Consider the following 26726-nt stretch of genomic DNA (forward strand, 5'->3'; position numbering starts at 1 on the left):
TCTGGAGCACTCTTGTCTTTGTCTCTCCACAACAGGCAGAATCCCAATCTAATCTTTTGCTTCTGTGCAAGATTAGTATATGAGAAGTTTTTTTTTTTTTAAAGAAGGCTGAAATTTTGATTAATAAGTTCCCTCTAAGATCTTTAAAGTGATCGATTATAATGATTAAAAAGTGTTTATAAGTAGAGTCACACACTATGAACACAAAATTACCATATTACTATATTTTCCCAGATATACTTTGCTTCACAAGAATCTTAGTTGAGTGGAAGGTACTATAAGTTTCATTTAGTTTTTCTATTTCTGTACAGAAGTGCTAAATTCCTGTGCAGCATTTAATTCCCTTACTTTCCTCTTAAATATCCGTTACAAACTGGTGCTCAGGTGAGGTCATTCGCATGACTGAGAATGGGATCATCAGCTGTCAACTGTCAGTATAGAGAGACTAGCACTGAAGGAGGAAGCTGTTCTCAGCTATCGTGCTGAGCAAGGTCTCCCCCTTTCTGACAAAGGTTTGAAATTTTGCTTTCTCGGCCTCTGCTTTTTGAGCTACAGAATTCATAAACAGGCAGCCAGCTTCCCCCTGCACTTCTGGGCTGGAACCACTGAGGGATGCTGCTGTATTGAGTTCCACCATGGAGATACAAAACTGAAAGTTGGGAAAAATCAATGGCGATGAGATCACTCTCCTCTGTGTGTCTTTCCATTTCAGGGGACTGTTTTTCAGTGAAAACTCCAGACGCTGACAGCCATCATTCACAGTCTGCCTCTTTCAGAGCCAGGTCAGAGGCCAGGGCAGGTGGGAGAAATGCTTTTTATTCTGCAGAGCTGCCTGTGCTGTGGAAAGAGATGCCAGAAATAGACCTGGGAAAAATAGGAGAATGGGGACTTAGCAGATGCTTGGAGCTGTTTCTCTTGATAAATATATCTGTCCACTTCCCACTCTTGTCCGTGTCGCTGAAGGCCATTAGCACTTTATTTCTGTCTCTGCGGAGGCTCCGGGCCTGGCCCACCCTACCTTCCCTCCTGGAAGATGATCTCAAGAGGGCAGCACTCCTGGGATGAGGGTCTGACATCATGAATTATTTTTATCCCAGTGGATTGCAATATCATAACAGCACATGTCTTGTGCCAGAAAGTGGCCCCACTGCTGACAAAGAAGAGACATTATCTCAAAGGTAAACTCCTTGATCTCAAAATGCCTCCCAAGGTATGCTATTTAAAGCCGTTGCAAAATGAGTAATAAAAATAGACACATCTTGAGTGTGGCCTGGAGAACAATGTAATATCTTCTCCAGTTTCCTAATCACCACAAGAAGGCCTTATGAAAAGACAGTTGTATGTCTAGATAAGGTATGCAGCCATTGGGCTAGATTAGAATTGAGGGCCAAGAAAGGTGTCCTATCACTCCAGATCTATGCAAAGCTATCCTCTCTGCTTTCCTTACTCTAAAAAATTCTCTTACTGTGGATTCCTTTGGGTTCCACTGTGCTCTAAGAGCAAAAGCTGAATAACGCATGAAGCTGCAGCAACACCTAAGCATGATCCCTAACTGGAGAGCTGTGGATTTTAACGCAGTAAAACGAAGAGAGTTCAAGGACAATGCGAACTAGAGGATCCAGCAAGAGGCCACTCAACAACTGGCAATATTTGGAGAAGGTTGGTGCAAGGCCAGAAAATACCTGGAGCACCAAGCGGGCACAAAAGACAAACTTCAGGCAGCAGAGCTTCATTAAGCTGAACCTTGTGAAATTCCCAGTTTGGTTGGCCAGAATTGGTCAAAAACCAGCTCTGGAGTCAAGCAATCCTGAAGATAAGTTGGACCTGCCAGTAGTGGTGAGTGGCCCTCCTGCAATCCAGGACTGCCAGCTCTGGAACTCTTAGAATATAGTGACTGTGTTTATCACCCCTCTCAGGCATCTGGGTGTCATCTCACATCCTTTAAACTCAGTGGGTTTTGGTGTCAATTATTCTTAGCCTCTTTTCTCTTTAACACACCTAACAGATGACACTTCCATGCAAGGCAACTTCATCAGTAATGTGGCCACAGTGTTGGCAGTTACACAACTAAAAGAGGTGAGAGTCTAGGCACATTTCCTGAGCTGCTCTAATTCCATCTTTCTTGTCAGGTTACCCTGTGGTGTGGAGAGAGAAACCATTTAAGAACAGCTGGTGTAGAAGATCAGGAATATGAAAGAGGCTTTAGGAACAAGGTTTTATTGGGAAAATTTATCAGCCTCTCTACTACAGATCAATAAAAACTGACATTAAAATCTAATTGGCTTGGGCTTAATCTGAAGGTCTCTGTGAGTCAGAATCATGGGTCTTGTCATTTGCATGGAGATTCGCTCAAATAGATGATGGTACAAAAGAAACACCCCATGCCAAATGCGGTGGTTCGTGCCTGTAATCCCAGCACTTTGGAAGGCCGAGGCAGGCAGATGGTTTGGGCCCAGAAGTTCAAGACCGGCTCAGACAACATAAGGAGACCTCATCTCTACTAAAAAATAAAAAAAAAAAAATTAGCTGGGCATGGTAGCGTGTGCGTGTGGTCCCAGCTACTTGGGAATGCCAGCTACCTGGGAACTTGAGCCCAAGAGGTTGAGGCTGCAGTGAGCCCTGATCGCACCACTGCACTCCAGCCTGGGTGACAGGGTGAGACTCTCTCTCTCAAACAAAAACAAAAGAAACACTCCAAAAAAACAGCCAACTCCAGTTTATGACTCTGTACCCTTAGGTTGAATGCCAAGTTCATGGGAATCACCCGAGAAGCCGGGACAAGAGCTGCTGTTGATGGGAGGCTGTGAATTGTGCTTTTAGTGACTCGCTAAGCATAGAACACTGACACTCAGGGCACACTGGGTGCTGCAATTTCCAGAAGGGAAAGGAAATAAAAAGGTTCACCTTCTATGTCTCAATTTTATCTCTTATTAACAGGAACAGCTGGGTAGGGTACACAGATACGCTGCTGTGTGAGTCCCTGTGGAAGGGTACCTCCTGGGGATCGCAGGCAGGAAAAGCCCCTCAAACACAGAAAGCTTGGAGGGGACTGATCCGACAGAGTCAAAGGCACTTATACTGTTTCATGTTCAAACATTAGAGAATTTTTATAAAATCATATAGCAGAATTTAAGAAGTTTTTAGAAAATAGATGGGATAGACGCCAAACACCAAAATCTGATCACATTTATTATGACTTTTTCATGCTTATTTCTCTCCTCTTTTCAGAATAGCCACATAATTATCCTACTAAACCAATCCATAAGCCTTCCTGGGATTCAGCCCAGAGTTTTTAGTTCTAGGAAGCCTTCCTTTCAATTCTGACAAGGCGGTCATTCCTCTTGGTGTTTTCATCGCTATTCAAATATACAGTATTGAAAACACACGTTGATATCCTGCCAGCCTCTCATTTGATCACCCCAAGGTGAACAGATTTAAGAGCTGTGACTATAAGATAATGAGGACACTTTTTATAAATTCTCTCTTAGAGTGATGCCAACAGGGGCACCAGCTATATTTTGAATAATAACCTCATCTTGAGAATAAAGGTACAGGTTCCCACAGAGTCTATCTTGAAGGAAAAATTCATTTGTTTGGTTAAGTTGTGGTCTGTATACTCATATGTCAATTTTATTTCTCTAAATTTACAAATTTCTGGACCTTGATGAGCATAGATATCTTTGGGGAAATGAATACTACATATTGCATTTGAAAGACTTTATAAGTTAGAGTTCAACTTCTCTTTGCAGAAAGTTTCTCATGTAATTAAATGCAGCACATGAGGATTTTAGCCCTCTATACTAACTACAGTAGCTAAAACTAGAGTATTAGAGATAATACTTTAATGAGGCTGTTAAATGCAGGTACAACATTCAGAGTTTAGGAGCTGTCTTTGGAGCCGGGCACCCCTAGATTGGAGTGGAGCCATTCACCAGCACTGGCAGGACCAACCACAGTTTAGGATTGCTTGTCCCCAGAGTTGATGATTTTTACCATTTCTGGCTTCTAAAAAATGGCATTTCATATGATTCAACTTAATTTTAAGCTTCACTACCTTAGGCTTGTGCCTGTAATTATAACCACAAAGCAATATTTAATTTTTGTAGGCAGGTTACTGTAGTTAGTGTAGTACTACAGAACAGAAGACATATCCGTGATTTAAAAGTTTGGGAGTACGCTGCATGTTTTTGAGTCATTAGTAAATGTCATAAAGTACAAATATCAAAGCTCAGGTCCAAAGTAAACTACATGTTCTGTAAAGGTCCGAGCAATGTGGATACATGATAATTTCCCTACCATAAAAAAACCCAAGAGTTATTCTCTCTGACCCCTCCTCCACACACTGTTAAACTGGAGGCGGATGTTCCTTTGACAATGAGCATGAAAGTGAAATGATGACTCCCAGATATAATTACAGAGAGTTACACAGAACACGGTAAATGCCTTTCAAAACCATTTGGTCTGCAGACATTCTATTCACCTTACAGTGAGACATCAACCCCATCAATTTTTATATGTTGCTTATTTAAGTCTTCTTTACCCCACGAATTTTCTTTTGTTGAGTCATCTCCCAAGGCTGAGTGGAAATCAACTACCGCCCAGGGAAAATATACTCAGCTATCTCATGAATTTGCTTTGTTATACAAGCATCTTAAGGACAAACAGAAAGGTGAAGTCGATTGCAACTAGGCTCAGATTGAGTAATTGGTTTTAATTTTATTTTATGCTCCAAGGAAACAACTTCATTTAAAAAACATGAGATCTTTTAGATTGTGTAGTACACTTTAATTTACTTCTAGTGAGATGATCATTTTTTCCCAAATTAAAAAGACAACTTTTTACTTTTGTAATTGATCTCTGTACATGTGAATTGACTGGTTAACAAAGAGAATTTTGAATCTCAAAATTGACTCTAAGCTTTCCAAACTTTTATTTATTTATTTGAGACAGGCTCTTGTGCAGTGACATGATCTTAGCTCTCTGTAGCCTTGAACTCCTGGGCTCAACCTATCCTCCCAAGTAGCTAAGACCACAGGCAAGCACCACCATGCCTGGCTAGGTTTTTATTTTTATTTTTATTTTTAATAGAGATGGGGGTCTCTCTATGTTGCCCAGGCTGGTCTTGAACTCGTGGGCTCAAGCAATTCTCCTGTCTCAGCCTCCCAAAGTGCTGGATTATAGGCGTGAACCACTGTGCCAGCCACTCACCAAACTTTCTTAATGCACTGGAGAAATTCTTTAATAGATCACAGCATAATGTATACTTGGGATGAAATAATTATCAATGAGACCATTAACATTTCAAACAGTATTCTTGACTTTTGGGGGCCTCTTTTTTTGGTCAGATGGATTATATGAAGATTGCTTTTATTGAAGATGTGGTTGGCAGAGGGATCGTGCGAAAACCAAGACAAATGGTGATGTCATTTTCTTCTTCACTTTTGCTGAAATTGTTAGCATTGTCATGGATGCATACATTTTTAGCAAAAATCTTTTCAAGTCAATTGTTTCTTTTGTAATGATCTATAATTAGATAAATATAATCTATAAATTCATTTCATTCAGCATGAATGCAAATTGCAATGCATCACCGTGCACTGAAAGATCACTGGGGCAGGGACCACCATCAGCTCCTATCTTGTGAGATTCCCTTTCCTACTTTATAAGAAATTCCTGGAAACCTCTAGAAGATATCTAAATCATAGACTAATGAAGGCCCCAGCATCAGCTACTATTTTAAATACTATTAAAATAAATTTTCTATTTTCTGATAAAGAAAGCTAATAGAAGCAGAATACCAACATTTCTTCCTAAACTCAAATGAACGGTCCTATTAGATTACCAGCTCTCAAATGATGATACCACGAGCCACTGGTATGAGAACTATTAGCAATAATTATTTTAAATGTAGATTTCCAGGATCTACTCTGGATGCATTTTTTTCAAGTCTTTTAATGAGCAATCCAACGAGTAATCATCATTTAATAATAATACATACCGATCATATATTGTTTGACAGACACTTTTCTAAAGCTTTACGTGTATTAACTAATTTTTTTCTGTTTTGGGGATAGGGTTGCCCAGGCTGGAGTGTAGTGGCGCCATCAGGGCTCACTGTAGCCTCAACCTCCAGGGCTCAGGTAATTCTCCGGCCCCAGCCTTCTGAGTGGCTGGAACTAAAGGCGCATGCCACCATACCTAGCTAATTTTTGTATTTTTGTTGTTGTTGTAGAGATGGGGTTTCACCATGTTGCCCAGGCTGATCTTGAAGTCCTGGGCTCAAGTGATTTTCTCCCCTTGGCCTCCCAAAGTGTTGAGATTACTGGTGTAAGCCACCATGCCCGGCCTTGTATTAACTAATTTAATGTTTAGATCAACATTATGAGATATATACTGTTATTATGCCAGTCTCACAAATGGAGAAATTGAGGCACAGAGAGGTTAAGTAACTTGTCCAAGGCTACATGCTATAAACTGGCTGTGAAGTTAATTTTAGTAATAACCAGGTCATGCAGTGCCCAGATTAAGCCTTATTTCTGGGTGTGTCTGTGGGGGTGCTCCAGATGAGATTAGCAGCAGCATCAGTGGACTCAGTAAAGCAGACAGCTCTGCCCAATGCCGGTGGGCACCATCCAGTCCACTGAGGGACCAAAGAGTGCAAAAGGCAGAGGAAGGAATAACTTGCCCCCTTTTATTTCTGCCTCACTATTTGAGCTGAGGCATCTCATTCCACATTTCCTGCCCTTAGACTGGGCTTAGCACCAGTGGCTCCCCTGGCGCTTTGAACTGGGATTTAATTACACCACTGACTCTCCTGGATCTCCAGCTTGCAGACGGCAGATCATGGGATTCTAGGGCTCCATAATCATGCAGGCTGATTCCTCCTCATAAATCTCTCTCTATATTAAACCTAATTACAGTGTTTGCCATTAAAAGTAAAGGCAAAAATTGCAATTACTTTTGTGCCAACCTAATAATATACACACACACATGCACACATAGATAAATAGATGTGTGAGTAAGGCCTGTTGGTTCTGTTCTTTTGGAAAACCCTGACTAATATGCTAGCAGAATGGGTTCAAAACACTCTTAGATAAATGAGTTCTCTAGATGATTCTTATGTGCACATTAGGTTTAAAATCACTGATTTACACTGTATTCTGAATGCCTTAAAACTGATATATAGGCCAGGTGCAGTGACTCACACCTGTAATCCTAGAACTCTGGGAGGCCAAGGTGGGTGGATCGCTTGAGTTCAAGAGTTTGAGACCAGCCTGGGCAACATGGAGAGACCCCATTACTACACAAATATAAAAATTAGCTCAGCATGGTGGTGTGCATCTGTAATCCCAGCTACTCAGGAGGCTAAGGTGGGAGAATAGCTGGAACCCAGGAAGTGGAGGTTGCGGTGAGACGAGGTTGCACCACTGCACTCCAGCCTGGGTGACAGAGCGAGACTGTCTCTCAAAAATAAATAAATAAAATAAAATAAAAATAAATAAAAATTGAAAATAAAATAAAATAAAATTGAATATATATAAAGAACATTCTTGATTTCTTGTTTCTGGGTCAAATTATTTGTAAGACCACAATAATATATAATTATTAAACTGAATACAGATTAGTCCCTATGTTCCATGAAAGAGAAAACCAAATATGCCAAAAGTACATGCAGTGTTTGATATATTCATTTAGTTAATATATACATAATGTCAATAGGTATGATCATAATTGCAGTTTTGGGTTTTTTTTTCCCATATAAGTTCTTTAGCATAAAAGAGGTCACACTGCTGTCTGAACCCACCTGTCATTTATTAGCAAGACTAATTGAGAACAAATGCTTCTCGAGCAGTGTCCCTGGATCGCAGAAAAAGAAGGAAGGAAGCAACCCCGTTTTGGGATGTTCTGTGCAGGTGGGGTCTATTTTTAGTCTCTCCAGCTATATGTGTCAGGTGGGAGTGTACAAGGCAGTAGAATCGCTTAGCAGTGCATAAAGGCAAAGTGCCCCATTAAAACCAGGGCAGCAATTAAAGCACAAAGCTTTTGTCCCAAGGCTTCTAACTCAGCCAGGCTCTCTGTTTGGGTCTCACCTGAAGGTACGTCAGGGCTGGGTGCATGGGTGAGATACAGTCACTGATGTAGCTGCTCCCGTGTAACCAAAAATCTCGGTCAGTAGCTCTAAAGTGCCACAGCATCAGTACAGAAGCGTGTTAAGAATACAAACCCTTAGGACCCACTTTCAGAAATTCTGTTCAATGGAATCAGCATTTTAGCAAGGATTCCAGGTGATCCCAATGCAGGTGGAATGATCACTACACGTTGAGAAACACTGGTAGAGAAAAGGGTTGTTTATCACTAGAATGGATACAATTTGAACAGAAGATAGAATTTTTTTTTTTTTTTACTTTTATTTTTGAGACAGAGTCTCACTCTGTCACCCAGGCTGGAGTGCAGTGGTGTGATCTCAACTCACTGCAACCTCTGCTTCTGGGTTCAAGTGATTCTCCTGTCTCAGCCTTCCAAGTAGCTGGGATTACAGGTGCACACCATCATGCCCAGTTACTTTTTGTATTTTTAGTAGAGCTGGGGTTTCACCATGTTGGCCAGGCTGGTCTCGAACTCCTGACCTCAAGTGATCCTCCTGCTTTGGCCTTCCAATGTGCTGGGATTACAGGTGCACACCACTACGCTCGGCTAATTTTTGTATTTTTAGTAGAGATGTGGTTTCACCATGTCGGCCAGGCTGGTCTTGAACTCCTGATCTCAAGTGATCCACCCGCCTCAGCCTCCCAAAGTGCTGGGGTTACAGATGTGAGCCACTGCACCTGGCCAGATATAATTTTTAATCATGGAAAATATCAGTTACCTAGAACAGCACAGAGATGGAGTACAAAAATTGGAGGAAATAAATAACAGGGCGTGGTGACAGTATTGTCCTAGGTATTTGGGAGGCTGAGGTGGGAGGATCCCTTGAGATCAGGAATTTGAGGCTACAGTGAGCTATGACTGTACCACTGCACAGAGCAACACTCTGGGCAACAGAGCAAGACTCTGTCTCTGAAAAAAAAATAGAGGGAAAGAGAAGAAAACAAAGACTGAGGAAAACAGTAACTGCAGGGAGAGGAATAAGGTTCTTATTTTCTGCCTCTTCAGTTGGAATCACAGAAGTGAATGAGGACAGACATTTGATATTACCCCTGGTAGTGTGGATGCCTTTTGATGGCTAAAGAAAGTGGCAGGGCTGTTTCAGTCACTTTAGGGCCATGTCTTGATCACCACGCAGGGCCACATGGAGGTTGCACTTGGAAACAGCCGGAACAACCAGGGGTCTTAGGAGGCTGACTTTGTAGTAGTAAGAGGGTGGGATGCCCTTGGTTCTTACATGAGGATGTGATCAGCCTGCGAATAATTCCATTAACTGGCAGAGAAGGGAAACCTGCTACTCAGGGATAAGCAAGAACTTATCCCTGGTCCTGGTCCTCTCTATAAGGAGCGTTGTTTGGAGGGAGGACCTTATTTATGGGGGCAGAGTAGGGAGAGGAGCTTGCAGTTAGGCCATTAGAGGCCTTCTCACTTTCAAATGTCAGCGGAGCACTTGAAATTTGTTTCAGGCCTTTCACCAGAGGCCAGCTGCCTATTTGTTCATGTTCTATGAGCAAGGCTTGGGAGAGAGATAGGATGCTGGTCCTTTCTGTTGAAAGTCCTAGTTAGGTGCCTCCGTTTTTACAAAATGTCCTATTATCAGATGTCATCACCTTTAAAGGCTATACTTTCACACATTTCTCACCCACACCTACATTCCCAAAGAAAGTAATCTTGGCCTGTCAGCAGCTCAGATTTTCATCAAAAGTCTCCAAAGAAAGAACTGACATTTATGTAAAATTGAAAAATATGATTCAGCCAGAAATACTAGAATTTAACCCTGGATAAAACTGGAGCTAAGAGACCTGCAGAGTGAAACGACATTGTTTTAACATCCTACACACTTGTAGTTTGGCAACAGGTCTCAGCTGACTTTCAGGGATACTAGAAGAAAAAGCTCTACACACTTTGTTGCTGTGCTTATGGAAATAAATGGTTAAGAATGTCTTCTACTGTGTCACTCAGTGCTCTCTCTATTTTAAGTTTCATGTAAGAAATTTATTTCAAGCTTAAGTGTAAGGAAAAGTTGTTCCTTTTGTTGATAAACTGGCATAACTTTTCTACAGATGTGCTAAGACATCTGGAGATCTGTCCCATCTTTCTTTATATTTATTGATTGTTGATTATTTATTTATTTATTTTTAGAGACAGGGTCTTGCCCTGCCACCCAGACTGGACTACAGCGTTGTGAACATAGCTCACAGCAGCCTTGAACTCCTGGGCTCAAGCTATCCTCCTACCTCAGCCTCCCTAGTAGCTGGGACTACAGGCATGTGCCACCACATTTGACTAATTTTTTTAATTTTTTTTATAGAGACAAGTCTTGCTTTGTTACCCAGGATGTCTTGAACCTCTGGGCTAAAGCTATCCTCCCACTTCAGACTCCCAAGGTGTTGGAATTATTGGCATGAGGCTGTCCTTGTCCCAATCATTAACCTGACCCTATCTTTCTCTTTGATGATAGTTTCTCTAACTCTGATTTGTTTTGTTATGTATATAACTATGAATATTGTGTAATATTGCCTCAAATCTTTTGTGAAATAAGGTAGATAGGTAGATAGGTGGAGACAGTAATTTTTTTTAATTAAGGAAGATGGATTACTTCCCCTCAGCATTTGTTCTGTTTATTTTTTTCCTGCAAGCTGTGCATATTTAGACACCTATAATGCTACACTGTTCTTCACTGCAGTATTTCTCTGCCTGTTAACTTTATTTACATGCATATGTTTTTACTGTTCAGCATTAAATGACTGCTCCATTGTTTTAATCTTGGGTTTAGCGATGACCATGAGCAAGAGCTCCCATTCTTAGGTAAAAGATGTGAAAATATTTCACAAATGAGAAGGCACTGTGCACATTTTTTCACCATGGGAATTTGCAGCAGTGCTCAACCATGGTTGAACTCAAATTTCAAGCCTGGTGTTACGAGCAATAGCAGAGCTGTTCCCTGTCTGTGCGTAATGTTTCATGACCTTGGTGTACATCTTCCTGAGACTCAACTTTGAACTGAAGTTTCTCTGGGGAGGACGCCCTCCAAATGATGGCTTTCGTAGTGCAATAACTGCCCCTTTCCCTTAGAGTTTATCTATTGGTAATGTCACAAAGGATACATAACAAGTTTGGGGGGGTGTAAAGAGACAGAGAGAGAGACATATTAATTTTAAGATTTTTTAAATCCTCTCCACTAACTCCTGCATGACAGCTCTCAAACAGAACATATTCGCTTGGGTATTCATCCCAACACACGCCCCATCTGTTGTCATGTCTCTAGGGCTGGATTAGGTATATTACATGATTAAATAAACAAATGAATTGCTTTAGAGCTGGAGCCCCATGTTAAACCCTCTTTATTTTATTTTATTCTTTTTTGGATTTTGACTGGATGATAACTTCAGTTTGTTGCCTTTTTTATGTTGTTTTCCTTTAGGCTGCTACTATGAGATTTAAACTAATTGAGGTTTATACCAATACAGTTTACAACACTCTAATAAATCAAATGTTTACAAGCCAAATGAAGTTTTAAACCTTGGTAGCTTAGAAATAGGTATTTAAACACAGCAAGTAGATCCATAATGGAGATGAAGGAGGGAAAATACCCCAAAGATCAGACAATGTTCACTATGTATAGTTTTTATAAGGATTAAATAAGATAAATAGTACAAAGCACATAGAACACTTTCTGGTACATAATAATATGAAGATGAAATAAATGATAGCATAGTAGGCTGTCTTAGCTGAGCACAAACTGATATTCAGTTTGTTATTTGTGAAACAAGTGGATTTTGAGTGTAGGTACCACTGTTGAGTTCTACTGGAAATTTCTATGGTGAAATATTTACTAAATTAATTGCACATTAAAGTAAAGCTAAAGGCTGCAACTTGGAAGTCACTGACAATGCCAGATAGTCAATGGACAGCAAGGATGTCTGAAGTGGCCCATAGTGTAGAATGCTTAAAAACACAAGCCTGCAAGGAAAATCAGCAGCTCTGGGCTTGGAGAAAATTTTTTAAAGCATAGACCTTTCTCCAAGGAGGAAGTAGTCTAATAAGAGAAGACAGATGATGGACAACAAAAACTTGGATGCAATAAAGAATAAATGTAAGAGGTTCCACACTAGAAGGTGGGGAGGTAATTAATGGGTGAGTTTGATTAGGAGAATTTCAAAATCATGGACCTTTCATGGAATTCTTTCTTGCTTTCAACTGTGTTGACGCATGAGTATAAGAAAAAGAGAATAGCCTTCTGAGTATGTTGTTTTAGACCTTGTATATCTTAACATACTAATGGGCACAGCTGAGCTCCAAATGTATTTGCCTTAGTCAAAAAATATAGCTTTCACTGTGGTGTTTTCTGGGCAAGTGTGTTCTGTTTTGATCTTTCCTTGACCCAAATTTATAGTCATTGAATTTTAGAGCTTTATTCAACCTGAAGTCTGATATCCCCATTTGATTAAGAGCAAAACTTTTGGTTAAAGTAGATTTGGATGAAAACCACTGGTCCATTGCTCAGAAACCTTAGACAAGTTAATTAAGTTCTTTTAGCCTTGACTGTACAACTAAATAAAAAAATAAAATTACATTACTAGGTACAGTCATTCTCATAAATAGACATTATTACTATTCTTTTTAGGGCCCAGGCAAACTAAGTGATTTTTTTCAAGCCACACAGCTAGTTGTGGAATTGAGAGTCATATGAAGATTCTCAGACAGGAGCTATTACCACTACATAATATTAGTTTTTGGATCCCAAAAAGGTTCTTTCATTTCTCAATAACAAAAAAAAAAAAGGAAAAAGTAATTTCTCTTCTGACTTTCATGCTATCTGAAATTTTTTTCTAAGCTCAATTGATGATTATTATTCTTGGACATGTACTTTGAGAAAATCTACTTCAGAAGAAAAGCTACACTTTTGTGGCAGAACAGAATAAAAGGTGTACTAGTACCTTGGAGGTGTACATTGTGAACTACTCAATATTCCAAAGAAAGAACAGTGAGAGAAGGAGAGAGCAAGATGAGTGTGTGTGAGTGTGTGTGTGTGTGTGTGTGTGTATTTCCCCAATTTCTTGGGCTCCAACTCTGTGCTCAGACACTCTACTAAGTATTTACGAATGTTATCTCATTTAATCTTTACCATACTCTGAAAGATAGATACTGTGTAGTTACAAAAACCTGAGGCTCAGAGAAGTTAAGTAATTCACCAAAGCCACAAAGCTTGAAAATGACTAAAACTAAGACTTAAATCTGGTCTGTCTGTGTCCCAAACTTATAGTAATAATGAATGAATTACATTGCATTCCTCTATTGCCTATCTGAAATGAGTACTAAATGGAAATTGGACTGGGGAAAGTCTCATTAATAGACTTGTTGAACATGCAACTTTACATAAAGGAATAATGAAAACCACCAAGCAAGAATCAGATTTACTGACTATCTGTATACATAATAACTTATTTAAACAAAGACAAATAACAATAACTTATTTATTTTTATTTGAATAACGTATCTATTTGGACAAAAAGTTTATTAATGGATCCTCCCCCTTTGAGCATCGCCTCTTACTTGTCTGATTAGCAGAGCTGACTGCTGTGCTAGATCTGAACACAAAGTTGAGTTCTGAGAAAGGAGAATTAAATGAGGAGAATGCCAGCTGTCCACCAAAATTCATCTCCCCTTCTTATATATGTTAATGTAGCAATATCATGGCTATCCAATGAGATTATATGTTCTAGCCTACCTTGTAGTAGGTATGGCCACGTGACTACATTCTCACTAACAAAGGGTGAGCTTGAGACTTAATCCATGTAGATGTTCTCTTCTCCAATTTATTTTACCCCTTACAACTGGCTGTTCTGGAAGAGAAAGAAAAAGTGGCAGAACAACAAACATATGAAAAAAGGCTCAACTTCACTGATTAGAGAAATGCAAATCAAAATCACAATGAGATACCATCTCACACAAGTCAGAATGGCAATTATTAAAAAGTCAAGAAACAACAGATGCTGACAAGGTTGCAGAGAAATAGGAATGTTTTTATACTGCTGGTGGGAGTATAAATTAGTTCAATTATTGTGGAAGACAGTGTGGCCATTCCCCAAAGATTTAGGGCCAGAAATACCATTTGACCCGGCAACCCCATTACTGGGTATATACACAAAAGAATATAAATCATTCTATTACAAAGATACATGCACAGGTGTGTTCATTGCAGCGCTATTCACAATAGCAAAGACGTGGAATCAACCAAAATGCCCATCAATGATAGTCTGGATAAAGAAAATGTGGTACCTATATACCATGGAATTCTATGTAGTCATAAAAAAGGAATGAAATCATGTCCTTTGCAGGGACATGGATGGAGCTGGAAGCCATTATCCTCAACAAACTAACACAAGAAGAGAAAACCAAACACCGCATGTTCTCACTTCTATGTGGGAAGTGAACCATGAGAACACATGGATGCAGGGAGGGGAACAACACACAGTGGGGCCTGTCAGGGATGAGGGGGAAGGAGAGCATTAGGAAAAATTGCAAATGCATGCTGGGCTTAATACCTAGGTGATAGGTTGATAGGTGCAGCAAACCACCATGGCACATGTTTACCTATGTAACAAACCTGCACATCCTGCATTTGTACCATGGAACTTAAAATAATAAAAAAAAGAGAAAAAGAAACTACATAACTACTACTAAAAAAAGTGGCAGCAATCCAACTTTGACCATGTAGGGGTTGTATCTAAGGGGTTATGACATGATGGCTTGAGAGGAGCCTTGGAAAGAGCTGCCCTGTTTACCATGCACTGCTAATCTTCAAACTGATAGCTGAGAGAGAAATTTCCATATACTTCAAGGTAATGTGTTTTATGGTCTCTCTCTCTCTCTTGTTTTTTTTTTTTGGCAACTGTTTAGCTTTATCATAACTAAAACAGGGATAAAATAGTTGGTTAAGACTCCCTGGAGAAAGAGACTTGAGTTGGACCTTGAAATATTCATTGAAGATTAATCCAATGGAAAACAAAAAGGCAAAGACAGAGAAGAAAAACTCTTCTTTACATGTCGAGTAGGAATTAGACATTCCCCTGTCCATTATAAAGTAGAACAATAAAATCTGTCCTTGGTGGGAGTATCACTTTATGACAAAATAAAATTGCTTAACAAAGTAAAAAACGATACTCTAAATGCAAATATACAATAGAAGTACATATCTTTAACTCTTATTAAAAAGTGTCTAGACCTGGTTCCCTGTACATTATGGGGAATTTTTAGTGGAAGTAATGGAGTTCTATTGGGGATTATATAAAATCGTAGGATAAAACCTACTTTAGTTCTATTGTACAGTTGAAAAAAGCACAAGCAATTACTATTTGACTATACTTGCCATATCCTTAATTATGTTACCCTTTACATTTTATCTTTTTGAAAACAAGTGTTTCACTCAAGCCATGAAGGAGTAACTGGTACCAGATTTAATATCCTACCATAAACAACTAGAAAGCTGTTTTCAGACATTGGACCAAAAGCAGTATAACATGGATATCCTTGAAAGCAGAGAAACAAGAAAATGAACCTGACCGTCACCCTGGCTTTCTGCCTGGAGGCTTTTTCTGGGCAGCCATCCAGGCAGGAGAAACTCAAGGAGAACACGGTCTTTTCGAGTTGAGAAAATAGGGATCAGAGTCTGCAGGGATTGAGGTGACTGGAATTCGCAGTGTGAAGAACCAGACAGGAAAAGGGTATGCAGAGAAAGAGTTCCATATATATGTACGGAGGTCACCTTAGTATTGTGGAGTACTAAATGACATAGACAAAGGGTAACATTCCATGAGACTGAGAAAAGAATGGGATGGGACGTGTATGCTAAATAATTACCAGAGTTCATACAGGGTGGGAGGAGATGTTCAACTTTCAACTAGTCGGAGTGAAGTGAACAACTGGAACATTCAGTAGAATCCCTTGAGAGGTCATGGTTTAGTAGTAGAGTGAAATGCTGCCTAGGGTAAAGGCAACATTGTATCTACCCCAATACAGTTTTAAAACAAGCCTCAAAATAATTCAGCATATCCTCAAGTAATTTTAGTGCATTTGAGAAAAAGTCTAACACTTTTTAAAGACAAGAAAATCTAGCACTCAACATCATATTAATCACTAAGCTTAGCTTCCAATAAAAGTTTACTAGGCACATGAAGGTGCAATAAAATGTATTCATAATTTGCAGAAAATATGTCAATGATCCAGAAAAGACAATGATGATATTAACAGACAAGGACTTTAAAATATTTACTGTAAATACATTAAAAGACTTACAGGAAAATATAAACATCATGAGGTAATATATGGGAAATATGGTTTTAAAGAAACAAAATTTATAGAGCTGAAAAATACAATATTTCAAATGAAATTTTTACTGGATGCAATAAACAGCAGATTGAGCACTAAAAAAAGCAGGCCGGGCACAGTGGCTCACGCCTGTAATCCCAGCACTTTGGGAGGCAAGGCGGGCAGATCACGAGGTCAGGAGATCAAGACCATCCTGGCCAATATGGTGAAACTCTGTCTCTACTAAAATACAAAAAAAAAAAATTAGCTGGGTGTGGTGGTGTGCACCTGTAGTCCCAGCTACTTGGGAGACTGAGGCAGGGGAATCGCTTGAACCCAGGAGGCGGAGGTTGTAGTGAGCCAAGATTGTGCCATTGCACTCCAGCCTGGCAACAGAGTGAGATTCCATCTCAAAATAATAATAATAATAATAATAATAATAATAATAATAATATAAATAATAAAAAAGCAGTGAAGTTGAATACATAGCTTTAGAAACTATTCAAATGGAAATAAGAGAGGATAAAAAGAAACAAAACAACTATCTCGGTTACTTGTGGGATAGTGTCAAGCAGTGAAACACGTGCAACTTCAGCCCCATAAAATCAAGGTGTACAGAAAACATCTTTTTAAGTTACAGCCAAAAAAGTATAAATTTGATTAAAACTACAAAGCCACAGATCTAGGAAGCTCAACAAATTCCGAACAGAATAAACACCCATAGAAAACTAAACCATGGCATGCCACAAATTGTTTAAAAACACTGAGTAAGAGAAACCTGAAGAGCAGCCAGTTGCTGGGGTACAGGCATTGTGTACAGGGGAACAAAGATAAAAAGGCTGTGGATATTTCCAAGCAAGCTAGAAGACAGTGGAACATATCTTTAAATGTTAAAACAAACAAAAACCGTCAACCAAGAATTTCACATGTAGCAAAAATATCCTTCAAAAATGAAGACAAAAGATTTAAGATGCTCAGATAGTTCATTAGCAGAATATCTGCCCTCTAACAGTTTCTTCAGGCAGAGGAAAATGATATCTGATGAAAATATTGAAAAGTGAAGAGTGTAAGAAATAATAAATATGTAGTACATTTTTATTTCTTTTTATATTTTTAAAAATATCAAATATTTAAGGCAAAAATATTAACACTGTATTTATTATTAGGTTTATAACATATGTAGAAATAATACGTATAACAACACAATGGCCAGGGAGAATTGAATTATCATTAAAAGTAGACTCTAATAAGTTAAAGATGCATATGAGAAACCCTAAGGCAGCCGTTTAAAAAATATCAAAAGAGAAAACCTAATAAACTAATACATGGATAAAATGGAATACTAAAGAAATATAATTAATCCAAAAGAAGGCAGCACATGAGAAAAGAAGGAAGGAAATACAGATGCTACAAATAGAAAACAAATGGTAAGATGATACATTCACCATATTGAGATCCTCACTAAATATACATGGTCTAAATATTTCTGTTAAAAGCACAGATTGTCAGTCTGGATAAAAAGGCAAGACCCAACTAGGAACTATCTACAAAAAACATACTTTAAATTAAAAAGACACAGACAGGCTAAAAGTAAAAGGATGGAAAATATTTACCATGCAAATATGAGTGATAAGAAAGTGGGGGTGGCTATATTAATATTAGTCAAAGTAGACTTTGGGTCAATAAATACTGCCAGACATAAAAGAGACATCTTATACTGATAAAGGAGTTCATGCTTGAATAAAATATCATATTTCTAACTATGTATGCACTTCGCCTAAAAATAGAGCTTCAAAATACATGGAAATAATTAAACAGAACTAAAAGGAGAAATAAATATCCATAGATAATTGTAAATTTCAACAAATCTCTTTATGTTATTCATTGAGCAGGTAGACAAAGAAAATCAATAAATGCTTAAAAGTCTAGAGCAAAATTGTCAATCAACTTAGCCTAACAAAAGTAGAATGTATATTTCTCAAAGTTAATATAGAATATTGGCTAGGATAAACTATCTGTTGAGCTGTAAAATAAATCTTAGCATACATACAAGGATTGAAGTCTTATAGAAAATATTCTTTGATCACAATGCAATTAACTATAAATTGGAAGCAGAAACATACCTTTCAGTTCTCCTAAATTTTGAAATTAAACAACACACATTTACCATGGGTCAAAGAAGAAATAACAAGGGAAAATCAGAAAATAAATTTTAAACTGAAAAATAATAGAAAACTTAATGCATCAAAATTTGTAGGTAAAGCAGTATGTAGAAGGAAATTGGTAACTTTTAAATGCTAAGTTAGAAAAAAAGAGTGGTCTCATGATTTAACCTCATATCTCAGGAATATAGAATAAAAGAGCAAAGCAAACCCAAAGTATATACAAGGAAAGAAAAAATAAAAATAAGAACAGAAAAATCAATGAAACAAAGCATGAACAGAGAAAATACATGAAAGAAAAAGAAAAATCTGTAAAATATTAATAAATACATTTCTAGCCAGAAAATTAAAAAGTGAAATTACATGAATTAGCAATATAATAAATGACAGAGAAGACATCACTAGAGATCTTCTTTACGTTACATGAATTATTAATGATTTTATGCCAGTAAGGTTGACATTTTCAATTAAATAAAAAATTGCTTTAAAAATTATCAAAATTTACATAAAAAGAAATAGAAAAACTTAATAGTCCTTACATATTAAAGAAATTAAATTTGAATTGAAAATGTTCCCACAAAGAAAATGTCAGACCTGGATGGGATCCTTGGTAAATTCTATCAAATATTTAAGAAAATAATAATACCAATATTTTACAAGATGTTTTGTAAAACAGAAGAAAAGAATTATCCCAGCTTAATTCACAAGGTCGACATTTCCAAAAATAGGCAAACATTGTGCAAGAAAACGAAATTACAGACCAATATCCCCTTTCTTAACAAAATATTTAGCAAATTGAATCCAGTAGTATATAGAAAAATAACATGTTATAACCAAGTGGGTTTTATTCCAGGAATGAGAGGTCAATTTAGTCCTTGGAAACCAATGTAATTACCATATTAACAAAATAAAGGAGAAAAAAATTACACATGATTATCTTAATATATGCAGAAAATTATCTGACAAAATTTAACACTAATTCTCCAAGAACTTTCAGAAAACTGAGAAGGTGACCTTCACAATATGATAAAGGATAATGATAAAATCTCAGTCATTATCATACTTAATAGTGAAAAACCAAGATGAGGAAGAAAAACAAAGATACCACTGTCACCATTTCAACATTTTACAAAAATCATAGTCAATGCAATAGGATCAAACTAAATAAAATGTGAGAGGAAGCAGAGCAAGATGGCTAAATAGAAACCTTCACTGATTGTCCTCCCTGGAGAAACACCAAATTTAACAACAATCTACACAAAAAAACACCCTCATAAGAATCAAAAATCAGGCAAGCAATTACAGTACCTGATTTTTAACTTCGTATTACTGAAAGAGGCACTAAACAGGGTAGGAAAGACAGTCTTGTATTGCCAACACCAACCCTCCCTCATCTGCTGGCAGCAGCCACATGGCATAGAGGCAAAACTCTGTGTGCTTTGGGAAGGAGAGTGTAGTGACTGTGGGAGTTGGCATTGGAACTTAGTGCTGCCAACACCAGGCAGAACTCAGCCAATTAACATGGAAGGAACATTTAGACCAGCCCTAGCCAGAGGGGAATTGCCCATTCCAGCAGTTGTAACTTGAGATACCACAAGCCTTGCCACTCTGGGTTTAAGCGCTCTGAGGTTCTGAATGAACTTGAAAGGCAGGCTAGGCCGCAAGGACTGCAACTCCTAGGCAAGTCTTAGTGCTGAGCTGGGCTTGTAGCCAGTGGATGTGGGGGGCACGTGATTTAGCAAGACACAAGCCAGGGCGGCCAGGGAGGGCTTACACCGCCCATCCCCCAACCCCAGGCAGCGCAGCTGACAGCTCCGAAAGAGATCCCTGCCTTCCACTTGAAGAGGGGACAAGGAAGAGTAAAGAAGACTTTGTCTTGCATCTTAGATAACAGCTCAGCCACAGTAGTTTAGGCCACTGGACAGAGTCGTAAAGCCTCCCACCCAGGTCCTACCTCCTGGACAATATTTCTAGACACACAGCCAGAAGGTAAACTGCTGCCTTGAAGGGAAGGACCCTGTTCTGGAAGGATTCATCCTCTGCTGACTAAAGAGCCCTTGGGCCCTGAAAAATCAGCAGTGGTAACCAGGTAGTATATGCCATGGGCCTTGAGTGAGACTCTGAGATGTGCTGGTTTCAGATGTGACTCAGCATATTCACAGTTGTGGTGGCTGTGAAGAGAGACTCCTTCTGCTTGAGAAAAAGCAGAGGGAAGAATAAAGGGACTTTGCCTTGCAGCTTAGGTACCAGCTTGGACACAGTGAAAAAGAGCACCAAGTTGACTGTTGGGGTTCCCAATTCCAGGCCTTGGCTCTTGGATGGCATTTCTGGACCTACTCTGGGCCAGAGGGGAGCCCACTTCCCTGAAAGGTGAGTCTCAGGCCTGGCAGCATTCACCACAAGCTGACTGAAGAGCCCTCAGACCTTAAGTGAACATTAGTGGTACCCTGGCAGAAATCCCCATGAATCTGTGGTGGCAGACATGGGGAGAGATGCCTGCCTGGGGAAAGGGGAGGGAAGAATGGGAAGGACTTTATCCTGTGATTTTGGTGCCAGCCTAGTCACAGTAAAATAGAGCACCAAGTAGATTTCTGAAGTTTCAGTGGCTCCTGGATGGCATCTCTGGACCTGCCTGAGGCCTGGGGGTAACTTGGCACCCTGAAGGGAAGGACACAAGACTGCCTGGCTTCACCACCAAGTAGTGGTTACAGCAGGCTTTGGGAAAGACCCAGTGCTCTGCTAGTTTCAGGTCTGACCCAGCACAGTCTCAGTGGTGGTAGCCACAAGGGTGCTTGTGTTACCCCCGCCGCCCCCAGCTCACCAGAGAGCAGCTCACCAGAGAGAGAGAGAGAGAGAGTTTGTTTGGGAGAAAGTAAGAGAAGAATACAAGAGACTTTGCCTGGCAATCCAGATAATTTTTCTGGATCTTATCCAAAATTACCAAGTCCGTACCTCTAGGAGTCTGTAAGAATCACAGCATTACTGAGCTGGGAGTGCTCCCTAATGCACATACAGCTTCAGTGACCAAAAACTTGGATCACAACACCCAAGTCCCTTCAAATACCTGGAAAGCCTTCCCAAGAAGGACAGGCACAAACAAGCCCAGACTGTGAAGACTACAATAAATACTTAACTTTTCAATGCCCAGACATAGAGAAACATCCACAAACATTAAGACTATCCAGGGAAACATGACCTCACCAAATGAACTAAATAAGGCATCAGGGACCAATGCCAGAGAGACAGAGATATGTGACCTTTCGGACAGAGAATTCAAAATAGCAGTTTTGAAGAAACTCAAGGAAATTCAAGATAACAGAGAAGGAATTCAGAATTCTATTAGAAAAAGTTAACACAGACATTGAAATAATTAAAAAAAAGAAGCAGAAATTCTGGAATTGAAAATGCAATTCACATCCTGAAGAATGCATCAGTCTTAACAGCAGAACTGATCAGGCAGAAGAAATAATTAGTAAACTTGAAGACAGGCTATTTAAAAATACACAGAGGAGACAAAAAATATGAAAGAATGAAGCATGCCTACGAGATCTAGAAAACAGCCTAAAAGGGGCAAACCTAAGAATTATTGGCCCTAAAGAGGAAATTAATACATATCAGCAGAGAAAAACAGCTATATTTAAAGGAATACAGGAAGAAAGAAAAGAAAGAAAGAAAGGCTGCAAAACAACAGAAAACAAATAATAAAATGGCAGGAGTAAATCCTTACTTGTCAATAATAAAACTGAATGTAAATAGGAAAATCTCTCCAATCAAAAGACACAAAGTGGCTGAATGGATTTAAAATATAAGACAATGGTGTGTTGCTTACAGGAAAAATATATTTCATGCCACTGGAAACCAAAAAAGAGCAGGAGTAGCTATACATGTATCAGATAAAATAGACAAAATAGGCTTAAAGACTAATATGATAAGAAGAGAAAAAGAAGGTCATTATATAATGATACAAATGTCAGTTCAGCAAGGGAATATAACATTTTAAAATATATATTCACCCAGTACTGTAGCACTCAGATATATAAAGCAATTATTATTAAAGAAAGAGATAGACCCCAGTACAATAATAGCTAGTAAAGTCAGCACCCCGCTTTTGCATTAGACAGATCATCCAGACAGAAAATCAAAAATGAAACATCAGACTTAATCTGCACTATAAACCAAATGGACCTAGAAGATTATTTACAGAACACTTAATCCAACAACTGCAGAATACATACTTTTCAGCACATGGATCATTTTCAAGGATAGACCATATGTTAGGTCACAAAACAAGTCTTAACACATAAAAAAAATTGAAATAATATCAAGCATCTTCTCTGATCACAATGGAATAAAACTATAAATTAATAAGAGGAATTTTGGAATCTATACAAGCACAGGGCAATTAAACAATATGTTCCTGAATGATCACTGGGTCAATGAAGAGATTAAGAAATAAACTGAAAAATTTCTTGAAACAAAGGATAATGGAAACACAACATACTAAAACCTATGGTATGCAGTGAAAGCAGTACTAAGAGGGAAGTTTGTAGCTATCAGTGCTTATGTGAAAAATTAAGAAAAACTTCAAATAAACAACCTAATAATGCATCTTAAAGAACTAGAAAAGCAACAGCAAACCAAAGTCAAAATTAGTAGAAGAGCAGAAATAATAAAGATGAGAACAGAAACAAATGAAATTGATATGAAAAATACAATAAAAAGATCAATGAAACAAAAAGTTTGTTTTTTTGAAAAGATAAACAAAATTGAAAAAGCTTTAGCCAAACTAAGAAAAAAAGAGTGAAGACCCAAATAAATAAAATCAAAAATGAAAAAGAAGACATTACAACCAGAGACATTAAACCAATACCACAGAAATTCAAAGGATCTTTCTTTCCTTGTTTGCAGAGGATATGATCTTACATTTGGAAAAACCTAAAGACTCCACCAAAAAAGTATTAGAACTGATAAACAAATTCAGTGTTATAGGATATAAAGTCAACATCCAAAAAACAGTAGCATTTCTATATACCAACAGCAAATAATCTGAAAAAAAATCAAGAAAGTAGTCCCATTTACAATAGCTACAAATAAAACACCCTGGAATTAGCTAACAAAAGAAGTGAAAGATCTCTGCAATGAAAACTACAAAACATTGATGCAAAAAATTGAAGAGGACACACACACACAAAATGGAAAGATATTCCATGTTCATGGATTGGAAGAATCAAAATTGTTAAAATATCCATATGACCCAAAGCAAACTACAGATTCATTGCAATCCATATCAAAATATCAATGACATTCTCACAGAAATGGAAAAATCAATCTTAAAATTTATATAAAACCACAAAAGACCCAGAATAGCCAAAGCTGTCCTGAGCAAAAAGAACAAAACTGAGGAATTACATTACCTGATTCAAATGATACTGTGGAGCTATAGTATCCAAAACAGCATGGCACTTGCAAAAAAACAGACATAAAGTAAAGTTAATTTTTTTAAAAGGGAGACTGTTTCTCCTCTCTGTTTTGTTTTCCCCTTCACTTTTCAGAATTAAGCTGTACTTAGCAGACTTTCCTGGTTATTTTGAATCAGGAACTCCTCAAAAATCTGTTGATGAAGGGAGAATCACAATTAGGCAATTAGAGCAACTTGATTTGACAACTAAATGTAGAAATTCCTAATGAAAAAAATAAAAACCACTTGAAATGTTGCCACATATGGAATGGGCTGGAGAAGATATCACTGAGGCATCATTGTTGTAGGGGGTCCTTTCTAGGGAAGGGAAGGGAGGTGAAGGACCATGAGCTCATCATTATCAAGGATTCTGAAACTTCAGTTCATTTTTATTAATAAATTACCTTCATGTGGCCAATGAATCGCTGGTCTGATTGGAAGCTTTTTCCTGCACCGAAGAAACTGCACCAATTAGCAATATTCATCTGCCAATTCAGCTCTGCAGGTTCAGGCTCATTTAACTTGACAAAAATAACTTCTCTTTCTTGAGTAGGGGAAGTTTTTCTCTGCCTCCGGCCCTAGTGATGGGCAGAGATGGTGGTGGAATCTTATTGCAGCCTCCCTGTCCCTGATGCTCTTTATCCAGCCACAGCGCCACAGGCTGCCCGTTTTTTATTTTTATTTTTTGGATACCCATTTCATGACCTTCTTTGGTTTCTTTATCACAAAAGTTGCTCTGTGTCTTTTAGCCCAAAGCCCTACTGCAGTATTCTCTGTTTGTCTTTTTCCCTTTACTCTTAATATCTTCTTTATTTGTTCCTTCCCTTTTCCCCTTCTTCCCTTACCCCCTTTCATTCTTCCCTCATTTTTTTCTTTAATTCTTCACCAGCCCCTAGCATATTCTAAACTATTTGCCCCTTTCATGATGTAATCATGAACTGACCCCTGCCATAGTAATCAGGTGGGTTTTTTTTTCTCTCTGCAGTTTCCTTATACTGAAGTGGTACCACCCCGCCCCCATCACCATCACCTCCACTTCATTTTAAATGTTCTACTCTTGTCCGAGAGAGACTGGCTGGTTCATCCTACCATTTCAGCCCATCATAAATTCGTAAATATGGATTCATTTGCCGAGCCTAAGTTTTCCGCATGAAAGTAAATCCCTTTTGTGATACCTACAAAAGTCACAGAATCATCAACCACAGTTCAAAAGAGCAAATGATAAATATTCATTGCATCACAATGAACTTGATTCTAAAAAGCAAATTATTTGCTATATAATAGAAACAGGCAGGTTAAAAACAATAATTAGAGTGTGAAAGAGGTATGAGAAAGTTCTGAGAGTGATATAAAGTTTCATTACATTGACTGAAGATGGTTTCATGGAAGTATATTATGTCAAAATTCATCAATAATACACTTTAAATATGGATGGTTTATTTACATCAATTATGCCTCAATAAAGCTGTAAAGCAAAGGAAATAAATAGTAAAAGACAAAGACAAACAAAAAAACCGATGACTTAGGAGTAATTAGCCAAGCTATTCTTAAATGTAGGCTAGTGTATATGCAATTTTAGCCTTGTTATTTATCAGCTGTATCCTTATTCTATGAAAATCTCATTTTACCTTAAAAAAAATTAGGATGCAAGGACATACCTCTGAATGTTCAGTGGTCCTGGAATGCTCTCATGCAAGCTCGTTTCACTGTGAGCTGATGAATCAGCATAAAAGCTGAATGGTATCTCATGATCACACTCAGTTCTGCCAATAAGACAGTTTATTTTAACTTGCTGTTCCCATATTTTGAAAGAGACTGACTGCTGCAGAAATACACAAATCAGAGATATTATCAATCCTGAACTCCCAGTAACTTTATTTTTATTCTACTTGGTCACACAGGCTACTGGAGTTAATGTCCTATAGGCACTTGAGGATGCTGGGCACTGGCAAGTATGCGTGTTGGTCAATTCATTTGACCACATTTGTTTGCAAGGAAAATTTTCCTTAATGCATCTTCAAATAGAAAAGTCTATGAGTAATCAAATGTGAATGACAGAAGGGTAACCTTATTCCACGAATGTCCCCTTTAAAAATTTTCCCCCTGAGCAACCATTAAGAATAAAAATAGTGATAATTATCAGTTCTCCATCTTTGCTGTGGAAGCTGGGGAGCTATGAAACAAATATACAGTTCAGTTTCTCAGGACATTAAAAAATGCATTATGCATGTTATTCTTACCCTAGTGACAGCTTATTTTTTTAACCATTGATTTTTCTCTGAACTGATCCTCCCTCCCTTCCTTTTTCTTTCTTTCTTTCTTTCTTTCTTTCTTTCTTTCTTTCTTTCTTTCTTTCTTTTTTCTTTCTTTCTTCTTTCTTTCTTTCTTTCTTTCTTTCTTCTTTTTCTTTCTCTTTTTCTTTCTTTCTTTTTCTTTTCTTCTCTCTCTCTCTTCCTTCCTATCTTCCTTTCTTTTTCTTTCTTTCTCTCTCTCTCCCTCTTCCTTCCTTCCTTTCTTTCTTCCTTTCTTCTTTTGCATAACAGAAAACTTCCTCCAATCCTTTTTCTAACAAGGTAGGGTGCAAACAAAGAAATAACAAACTTCCTTTAGATATGAGAAATATGGATCTTTTTAAGTGTTATTTTTAAGAG

At 38.2% G+C, this 26726-nt stretch overlaps 1 long non-coding RNA gene across 1 annotated transcript; it reads right to left on the reverse strand.

Moving 5' to 3' along the window:
- Positions 1-25821, reverse strand: LOC100597558. Its single transcript, XR_122075.3, has 4 exons — positions 25734-25821; positions 24480-24653; positions 13877-13991; positions 1-864 (listed from the first exon to the last, which is right to left on the reverse strand). It is a non-coding gene; the product is annotated as an uncharacterized LOC100597558 (long non-coding RNA).
- Positions 25822-26726: the final 905 nt, after the last annotated feature.

The sequence above is a fragment of the Nomascus leucogenys genome, chromosome 18 (genome assembly GCF_006542625.1).
Source record: "Nomascus leucogenys isolate Asia chromosome 18, Asia_NLE_v1, whole genome shotgun sequence".
NCBI classification, from domain to species: Eukaryota; Metazoa; Chordata; class Mammalia; order Primates; family Hylobatidae; genus Nomascus; species Nomascus leucogenys.